Here is a 12,609-nt window from a genome sequence, read left to right on the forward strand (position 1 = left end):
CTGCAGCCTCCTCCCCAGCCCAGCCCCCTCCTTTCCTTTGTCACCTCATTCAGCAGTGCCCCCGAATCCCAGAGAGAGTGGCTTTCATTATTTTTTTCTTTATTTTTATCAAAGGGTATTTTTTGTCAAAAATTGTGTCTCCCCTGAGACAGCACAGCCTCTGAGCAGGCTCCTCTTGTTTCCATGGCAACAGCAGCTGGCTCACATGTGTGGTTGCTATGGAAATGAGACTGGTTCTCCTCCCCTCCTTCCCTCCCCTCTCACTTTCTCATCACCTCGCCACCCCCTCCGTCTCCTTCACACCACTTGGGAGACAAGAAAGAGCAATGGGAGGCCCCCTGGCACCGTGGGAGGTGGCCCCTGGCTGGGCAGTCGCCATGCGGGCTGACCCCTGTGACTGGACCTTTCTCCAGGCCCAGGGGGTGCGTCTGCAGGGGCCCTTCCTTCTACGCTCTGGGATGTGGCTGTTCTGATCCCAGGTGTGGGGCACAAGCAGCCTTGAGCTCTAGACAAGGGACAAGGTGAAGCTCTGACAGGGTGGGGGCTGTCTTCTCCCTGCCCAGGACGTGTCCAGCACCTCACAGTACATTCGAAGCCTCTTCCTGCCACGGCATAGGTGTGTGAAAGAAAAGGAAGGCTTCTCAGGGAGGAAATCTATGGCCGTAGAGATGGAGGCAAAGGAGAGAGGGAGCAGACAGAGAAAGCTCTGTCTTGTTCGTCAGTGTGTAGGTTATGTGTAATTTTTCCCAGACATGTAAGCCCTTAAAGGGTAGGCTCCCTGCCTGACTTGCCACTGATGAATCCTCAGTGTCTAGGGGGGAGAGAGAGAAAATAATACACACCAAAATGTTCACAGTGACTGTTTTTAGGTGGTGATTCTTATTATAGCATTTTGCTGCTTTTCTTCAGCCAGCATGTATTAAATGTATAAAAAAACCAAACAACAGGTTTATTTGTTTGATTTGAGAGAAAAAAGGGAAGGGAACTTGAAGGAGGCTGGAGACTGGAATAAGTCAGAGTCTCTTCTCCCTAAAGCCTGGGGCGGGCGGATGACTCTCTGATCCGGCCTCTCCTGTCACACACTGGGGCCCAGAGAGGTGAGGCGACTCAGGACTGTGGCATAAAAGAGGCGCCAGGGATCTTAAGTCGGAGCAGGAGGGGAGGGCTGTCCGCCAAGTAAGGGCAGGCGAGTGACTCTGGCATCCACGTGTCTGGAGGTTCCAGCAATGGTGCTGCGAGGCCCGGGACACACGGCAGCCGCCCAGGCAGACCTCTCCCCTCTGTCCTTCAGCCCCTGGTGGGCACTGCCACCCCCATCTCCACACCCCTGTCCCACCCTGTCTGTGGGGCCTCAGACTGGGAATTTGGCTCAGCTGTGCTAGAGAATGTGTGAAAGCTACGGCCAGGCTGCTGGTGCCAAAGGGGCAAGTTCCAGCTCCCAGGCTCTGCCTCTCGAGAGGCAGGGTGGCTGGAGGGCCTTCTCAAGGTCAAAGAAAACGTCATGGAGATTCTTGTCCTCAGCCAAAGGCCGAGTCTCTGGCTCTTTTCCCCCCACCTGCAGGCAGCTCCTCGGAAATTCGAGCACCCTGGATGGTGGGAGTGCAGGGGCCAGAGAGATCAGGTGAATATTCCCACCATCCTTCCATTTGATAGACAGACAGAGGGCAGGGGAGGCGAGGGCTCGCCCTGGCTTATCCCCGTCAGCTAATCCTGCCAGCCTTAAAGGCAGAGAGAGGGGCGGAGGAGAACAAAGAGGCAGAGGAGGGAGGGAAAGCAGGAGAAAGCCACCCCCTCCACCTGGCTCTCCCTGCCGCCCAGCACAGCCACCGCACCCAGAGAGGACCTTGCCTTGTTCCTGGGTGAGGCCACGTGAACAAAAGATCAGAGGTGGGGGTGGGGTGGAATGGAGGAGGGTCAGGATTTTTCGTGATGGTGAGTTGCACTCAGTGCTTGGTAATTTAAAAAGCTGAAGATTTAGGTTTGCACTTCTAAGGTCACAAAACCTTCATAGCAAGAAAACAACCACATCACAAGGTTCTGATTTGCCCAGTACTGCCCAGTCTGAGCCGAGGCCCTGAAGAGATTCTGTCTCTCCACTGCCTCCTCACCAAAGCCAAGCAAGAGTGCTTCTAGGGTACCACTATGGTGCAGGAGAACCAAGGGTCAGAGGGTCAGGCAGTGAGTAACGGGTTGTGTCCACTATAAAGTCTCAGAGGAATCACCTCTCCCACACCCTAATGAGAGGTTCCTCCACCCTCTGTTTGAATGCCTCCTGTGACAGGGATCTCATCTTCCTACAGATATCTCCTCTCCCCAGTCCTGGGTTTCCATTTTCTCTCGATAATATTTGTGCAATCCTTTCCATTAAAAAATAAAACAAAACAAAAACCAAAAACCTGTGTTTTCCATTCCATTATCTTTACAGAGAAGATCAATGACAAATAGCATCCAGGTATATCTGTCATGCATGTAGGCTGAATTAGCCCTCTCCCCAAGCAGGCATTCCTGATCCTAGCAAAACTTTGAAAACTGCTTAGATTTCCCTTCCCCACCTTCTGAACCACTATTTCGCTCTTGGCCCTTTCTGCAAGCCTCAGCCTCATGTGGGTGCAGCGGGCCGGGTTCTATTCTTGCCATCTCAGATGCTCCTTTATTCTTGCCCTTGGTTCTGCGCCCTTCCTCCAGCTTTGAACGTGTCCTTCTCCAGGCTGAGCTCATCTGCCAGCCCTGCGATGATGCACTTCGTCTCTCAGGCTCCTCCCTTTCTCCTTCTCATCAGGACCTCTCATGATTACACAGTCAGAATTTTGTTTTTGAGGGCCTCCCAGAGCAGCTCCACATTCTTCTTTTAAAGGCTCACCTAGAGGATCATGCCTGCCTCTCCCTTCCTGTTTTGAAAATTATCTGATCAAGTTAGATACACCAGCATCCTCCTCTTGTTTTCCTTCAAGTAGGAGAGTGTATTTGTTTCCTAAGGCTGCTGTAACAAATTACCACATACCAGGGTGGGAGTGGGGTGCTTAAAACAACAGACATTTGTTCTCTCACAGTTCGGGGGCTGGAAGTCTGAAATCGAGGTGTTGGTGAGGCCATACTCCCTCTGCAGACTCTAGGGAAGGGTCGGTCCTTCGTTGCTTCTTCCAGCTTCTGATGTTTGCCAGGAATCCTGGGCTGGTAGGTTGGTTACTCCAATCTGCCTCCATCATTACTTGGCTTCCCCATGGGTCTCTCTGTGCCTGTGTCCATATTTCCTTCTTATAAGGATACTAGTTTTGGATTTAAGACCCACACTGCACTAGTATGACCCCACCTTAACTTGATTATATCTGCACAGACTCTAAGTACGGTCACGTTTACAGGTTCCTGGTACACATGACTTTTGGAGGTAACGCTATTTGACCCAGGATACTCCCTCACCCTCATCTTTGATTTCTCTCTCTCACTCCCACAACCCCCCCACCCCCACCTCAAGCTTTCCAGTTAGCCTGGCTCTTCCTCCTTGACATCCTGCCAGTCTATCCCATCTTCATCATCCTGACAGCCAGGCCCTTTCCGTTCAGTGCCAGCTGTGGGGCCAGATGGAGTCCTGGCTTCTCTGCTTTGATATGGGCACTTGAGAATGTCACTTCACCCCTCTGGGCCTCAGTTGCCGACTTGCAAGGTGGGGATAATTGTACCCACTTTGTAGGATTGTTGCAATGATTGAGTGAATTCCTCTTTGTAAAGAAAAAAAGCAATGCCTGGCACAGACAAGGCCATAGAAGTGTGAGGTATCATTTCAGGCCTTTATCGTTTCAAACATGGATCACTGCAGCGGCTTCCTAGCCAAATGCTTCCCAGCTCCAGTCTCCAGCACCCTAATCTGTCCTCAAAACACAAATCTTGCCACGTCACTCCACATCATCTAAATGTGTTCCACTGCCTTCAAGTCAAGGTCCAGAAATTTGCAGCGAACATCAGACCTTTAGCAAGGAAGCCCTTACCTTCTTGCACAGCCCTCTCTCATCTCTCGCAGTCCTGAGCATGTAGGTGCACACGCACACACACGTGTACACACACACAAGCACACAAATCGTTCTCAAGCCGTGCTGCGACCTAACCGTAGCTCTTGGGAAGCACCAGGCTCTCTCCTGCCTCTCGGCCTCTGTGCTGCCCCTCTCCCCGGATGTCTGCCACTTCTTCCTCAAGACAGATTAAGCTGGGTCCACCATCTCCAGGACACTGACCGCCGCCTCCACAGCCTTCCAGCCTGTGTCTGGGCTCTAAATCCCTGGGCCCTGCCCTGTCTCTGCCCTGACAGCTGTGAGCTGCTCCAGGACCAGGACTGTGTCCTTTCTCTGCATTTCTGGAACATTCCTCAGAATACAGCAGATGTGGACACCAGTGAAGCACGTGTGAAGAAATGATACCTTATTTTCCAGAACTTGCTGGGACTCCTTTACTTTGCATTCCTCTGTTTCCCATTCCACTTGACACCCACTTGTCTTTACCAGATCTCTGAGACGCTCTGTCTCCTGCCAGCCCCAGAGCCGCCTCTTTCTTGCTGTTCTGCAGCCGTTCCCGGCATTCTGGGCCCCTCCAAGTAGCCTGCTCGAGACCCCTCCCCTCCAATCTCAGTTGAACTTGTTTCCTTTCTTCCTTTGTTTGGGCCACTCATGGGCTAGCCCTCTCTCCAGGCTGCTGTTTGCACCTATAATTGGATTGTTTGCGTGCACATGCTGTGTGGGGACGTATTTATGGGAAACCCTTTCCTAGAGCAGTTGCGTGGGGTTGGGTACCGCCAGGAGAGGGCCCTGGAGCCCCTGGGGTGGGGGCTGGGAAGCAACAGAAGTATAAACACTTACCCCCCCCCCGGGTGGGGGGGAAGGGTTGCACTCAACCCCACCGCTGCGGGGCAACACCCTAGGGCACCTCTTGCCAGGGCACCCGAGGCCCTCAGGGCACTTTGCTGGCAGAGAAGGAGGCGGTGGAGGAGAAATCCTTTCTCCTGGGGTGCTGCCCACAAGAAAGAGCCTCATGGGGCTGCTCCAGGGCCTGACTGCAAGCAGAGAGAAGAAAGGCCTCAGGGTGCCCTGGGCTTCACAAATTGGATGAGCAAAGGAGGCAGCCAGACCCCTCCTGGCAGGGAGGCTGCTCTGGATGACAGAAATACCCATAGCCCCAGGCCCCAGTCAGGACTTTACTAGAGCCTCACCTGACCCCTTCCTTCTCGTGGGCTGGTGGAGGCAAGAGCTGGGCTGCCTGTCTGTCCTCAGAGGGAGCCCATCACAGCAGCAAGGCCCAGTCTCAGATCCCTGACCTGATTCCCAGTGGCCAGCTGGTCACCTCAGAGGAATCTCAAACTCGGCATCTTTCCTCTACCCCCCCAGCTCCAGAGCCTCGGTGCTTCTCTTCTGGATACAAGGCACCCCCATCCACTCAGCACCCGGTTGCCCAAGCCAGAAGCTGGGGGGTCTCCTTTGAGGCCTCTCTCCCCATACGCACATTGAGTTGATCACCAAGAGTGGTCATTTCTACCTCCAGACACAGCCCCTCAGCTGCTGCCCAGGCCCTCGGCTACACCAGCCTCTGACACTGGACTGCTCTGGCGGTCCCTTCACTGGCCCCTGCATTCCCTCTCTCTCAAATCACAGTGTGACCGCCAAGTATAGAGGCAGAGGTGAGCAGAGAGTAAATGGCTTATTGATCTTGCAGGACAACACACTACACAATAATATGATCCAGGTCTCCTGGCCACCTGCAGTCTCCACCTAGTAGCCTGAGCGGACTTGCTCGCTCACATCTGATCTTGTCTCTCTTCTGTTCAAATATTCCATAGATTTGCAGAGGTGTAACTTTGAGGGCTCCTGGGCAAGAGAGAGGGCTCTCGTGCAGGAGAGTTGGGGGCCCTTTTCACCCAGACCTACTGTAGATCCCTCCTGGTGAGATTCACTTTCTTCTTTTGACTCTTAAGCAACACCCCTCCTTTAGAATTCCGCCAAATCCTGAGCTGCTAGAAGTGACCCCCGCCCCAGTCTCTGGAATTGCCCTCAGTTTCCCTGAGAAAGTTCATCTCTAAGCCTTCCTTCCACCCTGCTCGCCGGCGCCAGCTCCTCTGGGAAGGTACTGACAGGGGGCACTGCCTCCTTCTGCCCTAACCAGCTGGAAGGCCAGGCCCGGGGCACACCCAGCAGTTGATCCCAGTGTGCAGGCCCAGGGCTGCTGCAGATGCCCAGGGAGACCTGTGCAGCACCTGGGCCCTATGGACGGGTAGCAAGTCTCTCAACCCAGAGCCCCAAGGGCAGCACCGAGCTCTCCCCTTTGGGCTCCAGCCCTCAGTCTCCCCTCCGTTTTGTATTCAAGGCCCATTCCCTGCTCCGATGCAATGGTAACCACTTTCTAGCTGCCCCACGCTCCTCTCTGCATTATTCATGGACTCCACACCCTCTGCTGCAGCACAGGCTGATCTCACACTCCATTCAGAGAGAGAGAAAGTAAAGGCCCTGGTGAGATGGCGCTCCTCTCTGTGTCCCTCCCACCATCCCTTTTATTCTCTGCCCTTTTCTTAAGTCGAGAGGGTCAAGAAGAGGATCTATGATGGCCACGCAACCTCCAGGGGTCACTGGCACCCTTTAGCCATTTGCTGCTTCTCATCCAGACCAGCTGCCGGCTCCATGGGCCCAGCTCTGCTGAGGGTTTCTGGAAAGCTCAGGGATGAGCTGGGGAAAATTCTTTCTGCAGAGTGTATTCAGGTTTCTCTCATCTTGCTCACAGCCCAGGGCTCTGCCTTTCCAGTGAGCAGGTCCCTCAGAGACCACTGGACCTAAGGATACAGAAGAACATGTCTTCTTGGTCACATTCCTGCACCCATGGCTTTGCTCTCTTCTGACCCCAGGGCTAGTAACAGGCCACCTTGGGCTGCTCCCACCGCTGGGCTGTGTTCACCCCACTCCCAGTGGCTGTTCTCCTGTCCAGTCTTCCCTAACCCATGCCTGCGCCCACCTCCCCGGCCCCAGCTAAGCACTGGGGGCACCGGGCAGGGGTGGCAAGCCCTCTTCCTGAAGCCAGGTTCCTCCAAGGCTTCACAGCTGCCTGCCTCAGTGACCCCACACAGCTTCCCTGGAGGACACGGACAGACCACCTGACGCAGAGGGGCCCAGCTGTGGCAGGTGAGGGTAGGGGGTTAAGCTCATCAGGGAACTGTGCTCTGAGCATGCATCAAATCATCACACTTACTCTTTAAACAACTCTGAAGCAGGGGATATTTATTCCTCTTCACAGATAAAGAAACAGGCTCAGAGAAGTTAATGTGACCAAAGTTGCACAGCCAGCAGTGGCAAAGCCCATATTTTCTGATTCTAAAGCACTGCTTTGAGCCAACTCCTGGCAAAGGGGTCTTTTCCCAAGCATTCCCCCATACCGCCCAAATCCTCCCTCGACACCTTTCCAAGGGCCAGTTCAGCAGAGCCTGCGGATGCCACGCCCAGCGGGACGGGATGCGGCAGTTCCGCCTGCCCCCACAAGGAGCCAACCACTAATCAGAAGCACTGGTATCCAGGCAACCAGCCTCCCTGGCTTCAGATAAGCAGAAACAGCTGGGAGCTGCCCGGGCTGGGAAGCTGTCAGTGGGGAGGGCGGACAGGGGAGCCAGTCAGCCAGGCAGCGTTATCTTGAGCCTGCTATTCTAGCCTTCCTTCCCAGACTTAGGGGCCTTTCCCCCAAGCTTGCTCCTGCTACTGCTGCAGAGGTGGGGTCTCCTGGGGCTCTGCCCAGCCCGAAGCCCAGCACAGTTTGGGGAAAGTGGGCGGGGGACTGCTGAGCCTCCGTCTTTCTGTTTGGGAGGAAGGGAAGTCCTGGTCACAGGCTGCAGAGGTGCAGAGGCTCGGGGTCACTTAAAAAACAGCAGTAGTTGAAGTTCACCTTTGGGGCCTCCAGAATTCATTGACAGCATTTCTTCTCCCCCCCACATCAGGCCGGCAGCAAGTGCCAACTCAGCTGAATACCCCACCCACTACGATGACAAAAGTCATTGTGAGTGTGGAAGGGGCTGCTGCAGGCACTGTGGGTAGTGGATGGTCAGACCAGCTGGGCTTGGTTCAGTCCTCCTCCCAACTCTGCTGACGACCAGCCTGGCCACATCTCTCCAAGCCTGTTTTCTCATCTGTGAAATGGAGATAATACACACTCTGCAGGCTGGAGGTGGGAAATAAGTAGAAGTACATGAAATGCCCAGCACAGTGTCTGGAGTGGCCAGTATGAGTAGGGCTTCCTTCCCTTCCTCGTGTCCAGGCCTGCCCCTGCCCGGCCTGGATTTCTCTCCCACAGAGGTTCTAGCCTCTCCCCAGCTATTTCTGTCTCTTGCTCTAAAGGTCAGTGCCTTTTCTGGCATGGGACAGCTGCTGCCTCTTCTCCACCTCTAAGTGGTGCCAGTCCCACGCCTGGGGACAGTGGTCACCCCAGATGGTTCCTCCTCCCTCTCCTATACACAGGACTGGCCTGGGCATGCCCACCCCACTTTTACACATGGTATTTCAAGGCGGCCGCTGGAGAACAGCCATTTATCAACTGACCGCAGCCAGTGGCCAGAATGCTCCTGCTGCCCCTTAGCCTCAGGACAACCAAGGCTCCCTGCTGACCGCCAGGGCTTCTTCCCCTGAGTTCCAGCTCCAGGTGATGCCAGGCCCTCCACGGGGGCTGGTGGGCTTTTCCTAGAAGGCGACTTAAAGGAAAGGACAGGAAGAGACAGCGCACCCACCCCAGTCAGGAAACCATCACCACGGTAAACTTCAGGATTCCACTCCCCTCCCCTTCCCACTCCTCACTGCCTCCAGCCACTGCCCCTCTCCTCTGCTGGCCCTGAGGTCTGAGGTCTGGGGTCTGTGACTGAGGGCTGGCGGGAGGCATGTCCTCTGGAAGCCCCCCTCCTCAGCCCACAGGTGCTCCTCCTCTCCAGCATCCCTGCATGGGGGGGGGGGGGGAGGAGGAAGAGGAGCAGTGGGTGAGTGATGCACTCCTACAAGAGCCTCGGCAGCTGGCGTCGCCTAGGGGAGGCTGGGGGAGGGATGTGGCTTTCCCCAAGTGCGGCTAAAAAGCCTCCAGGAGACTCACGCACCCTCCTCCAACCGCAGGCTAACTTTTCTCAAACAGCTTCCACGCGTTAATAGTGTTTCATATCCACCGTCTCACGCAGGCCCAACAACGGTCTTTCAGAGAGAAGAACGGGTGTCATTCCCGTTTCACACAGGACGCAACTGAGGTTCCAAGTTCACACCAGCTCTTTGTCCCCAGTCCCACTGTTCCTCTCCTTCATGTTCACAAGGGAGTTCCTCAAAGGGCTCCACAGTGCATCCTGGCCCTGCCGCCCACCCCACTCTAGGCATGATGCCAGTCACCTGAGGTCCCAGGAGGAAAGGTGAGAGGATGGGGCTGTCCAGGGCCTGGAAGTCTCTGGCACAGAGGAAGTCTTATCATTGGTGGTGGGGAAGGAGGAGGGGACTGCCTGGTGGCCCCAAACCCAAGAAATGCAGAAAGGAGAAAGAGGCAGCCTCTGGAGCTGGGGGAAGGGCGGGGCAGAGCAGCGCCCAACTCTTCCTCCAGCCTGGCCCCAGCTAATTTCTCCTATTCTTTCTGGCCGCCCTAATCTCCTCTTCCTCCCCTCCATTTATCCCATTCCTGCTGTAGAGTTTCCCAGAGAGGAACAGGGACACAAAAGCAAGATAAACAGAACTGAAGGGGGCTTGGGAGGAGCATTCCAGAGCTAAAAATAACAGGGTCAGCTGGCGGGGAGAGCTAGGAAGCCTCCAGCCCTGCCCTGCCCGACCCCACCCCCACAGGGCAGCCCCCAGCCAGCACCGCCCACCCCACCCCCAGCTCTCAACTGGGCCTCTGATCTGAGAAGTCTGGAACACTAATCCGCTGTCCCTGCTCCGACCCCTAGGTGCGGGGCCACAGCCCAGGGAGGTGGGATCCCACTCAGCTAGGCCCTCCTCCTCTATGGCACCCACTGGAAAGTCTGGGCCACTCCGGTGGGGCCACAGCTCAGCAGCTGACCCTCGCTCCTGCCTTCTCTATTGTTGTTGTTGTTGTTGTTGTTGTTGTTGTTGTTGTTGTTATGACAGAACAGAAGTTTGCAGTCCTATCAGCAAAGGCAGGGCTCCTTCAGACCAAAAAGGATCTTAGTCTTACAAGCACAGCCTCCCCCCAACCCCAGAGCATACTAGATGCCAGCTCTCTCCCCTCCAGCAGCTCAGAGAGGTCCACTGCAGCAGCTGGGACCAGCCACGGAGCAAAGCATTCAGGCCTGCCAGAGATCAGAGCCTTCTGGAAGTGTCAGCCCACTCTCCGCCCCAGCAGGGACCAAGCAGCCTGCGTCTTGGCCTGTGCAGGCCCCTGTCCCTGAGGGTTCCCCAGGTAGGTTCTATCCATCAAGGGGCAGCTGCTGCAGCAATTCTGGTGAGCAGTGCTTGGAAGAGGTCAGGGAGCTGGGGTTGTCCCAGGAGCTTAGGCAGGAGAGCCCCTTCCTCACATCCTTGACGCCCTTGGAGTGTCCCTGTAGGAGTCAAGCCTGTGAGTGGAGGAGTTTCAGGCGATCATGCCTGGCTCTAGCAGCCCCACAGACACGAGGACGCCCTTTCCTGAAAAGCCAGGAGGATTTGGACAGGCCTGCACAGCATCAGAACAGCCCCACCGCTCCGCCCACGCTGGGGTTTGCTCTTCTCCTGGCCATGCGCGGAGAGGAAACAGAGATCCTGAAAGCCAGAGCGAGCAGGGCAGGCTTAGCTGTGACTTGGCTGCTTAGTCTTCCACCAGCCGGCAGAGGGGTTTCTGTGCCGGACGGGGGAGGCAGCTGCTGTCCTCTGGAGATGCAGGGAGGCTAGAGGAAAGGGGTGTCCACGACCACAGGAACTCAGTCTCCTTGCTGACTGGCTCACCGGTTGGGGAGGCCCCAGCCTCCTGCCAGCCTCCGCTTGAATACACCCAGTGATGGGAGGATCATCCCTGTGAGAAAGTGCTGGTTATTAGCAACCTCCTGTTTGTTGTGCTGAGCTAGAATCTCCATCCCTGAGCCTCTCGCAATCTGCCTCTGCCCTCTGGGGACATGAAACGGCTCCCCTGAAGTAGGAAGGCCTTTCAGAGGTAGAGAACTGGCTCTCCAACCACAGGGTCTAGGTTTTTTTTCAAATGCCAGATTTGGGGAAAGAATTAGATGATTCAAAACTATACTGCACTGTTGATAATAACACTTTCCAGCTCTGCTCATGACACCGCGTCTCATGCCCTGCGCACAGCAGCTTTATGTAGCAAGAGTGGAAACTTTTACTGCCCAGCTTGGTGGACTCTAGAGGAAAAGTTCTCACATGTCCAGTAAACACCAGATCTTTCTCTGACAGCAGCTGGACATGCCATTGTTTACCAGGTTGACTGGATGCCTCAGGCCAGAGATCTGGGCGTCCTGGAGACCTGTCTCATTCCCTCTCCACCCCAACCCTGAACTGGTCCTCTCAGTCCCACCCCAGCCAGGTCTCATTTCTACCCACTGTTGCCCATCCTTATGGCCAACACCCTAACCTAAGTTGCCCTGACCTCTTACCTCTACACTGTGCTCTCCACTTCCAGATCCTGCTTTCCATCCCACCCCCCAATTCATTCTCCACCTAGAAGCCAAAGCCTGGGTCAGATCCCATCATTCACCTGGGTAAACCTAACAATGGTGGTCCTTGTACCTCAATTCAAAAACCAAATTCCTCACCACTGGCTTTAAGGCCCTTCAACATTGGATTCTGCCCTACCTCCCTGACCACTGGCTTCCTGGAACATGCTGAGCCTTTTCCTGCCCCAGGGCCTTTGCACATGCCAATCCCACTCCCTGGAACATCATTCTATTAGCTCTTCACAGGCCTGGCTTCTTCTCAACTTTCAGGTCTCAGGTAGAGTATTACCTTCTCAGAAAGACCTCCCCGACTACCCTACTTTAATGAGATTCTCTGTTATACGGCTCTTTCCATTTCATCTGTGTCACTTACAATGTACTTATTCACTCACTCATTCATTTACTTTACTGTCTGTTTATCACTCTAACATATAAGCTTCATGAGAACGGGACCCTGCTGGACCTGCTGTATCCCTGGCACCTGTGGGCACACAGGGACTATGTGTTGGATGATAAATGACACCCTTGTCCAGTCTACAGGGGTATTTGGGATCCAGCCCTCCTTAGAAACAGAGAGACGGACATGGAAACCACCCAAGGGCCTCCTGAACCCCATCTGAGGAGGAATGCATTGAAGAAAAACTGGCTAGTTCTCATGGTTTTAATCTGTTCACTCACTCATTTAGTAATTTCTTCAGCAAAAACTGGGCTTGTCCTGGCAGCCAGATACCATTCTAGGGACTGAGACTTTAGTGGTAAACCATACCGACAAAGTCCCTGCCTCAAGGACAGTACACTCACATTATAAACCTTTGGTAATGACCAAGTAAACAAGAAAACAATTATAGATGGTAGTAAGGGTACGGCAAAAACTGAAACTGGGTCTTGGGAGTAGAGTTTGAGGGAGGCAGTATGGTAGAGAAGGTGGTCAAGGAGGTCTGAGGGCTGTGGCCCCAGGCAGGCCTGGATATGCACGAACT

General features: G+C 54.7%; 1 long non-coding RNA gene across 1 annotated transcript; it reads left to right on the forward strand.

Moving 5' to 3' along the window:
- The first annotated feature begins 8,831 nt into the window (after positions 1-8,831).
- Positions 8,832-11,113, forward strand: LOC116664360. Its single transcript, XR_004320867.1, has 3 exons — positions 8,832-9,391; positions 10,098-10,389; positions 10,535-11,113. It is a non-coding gene; the product is annotated as an uncharacterized LOC116664360 (long non-coding RNA).
- The last annotated feature ends 1,496 nt before the right edge of the window (positions 11,114-12,609 follow it).

This window comes from Camelus ferus, chromosome 6 (genome assembly GCF_009834535.1).
Source record: "Camelus ferus isolate YT-003-E chromosome 6, BCGSAC_Cfer_1.0, whole genome shotgun sequence".
Taxonomy (NCBI): Eukaryota; Metazoa; Chordata; class Mammalia; order Artiodactyla; family Camelidae; genus Camelus; species Camelus ferus.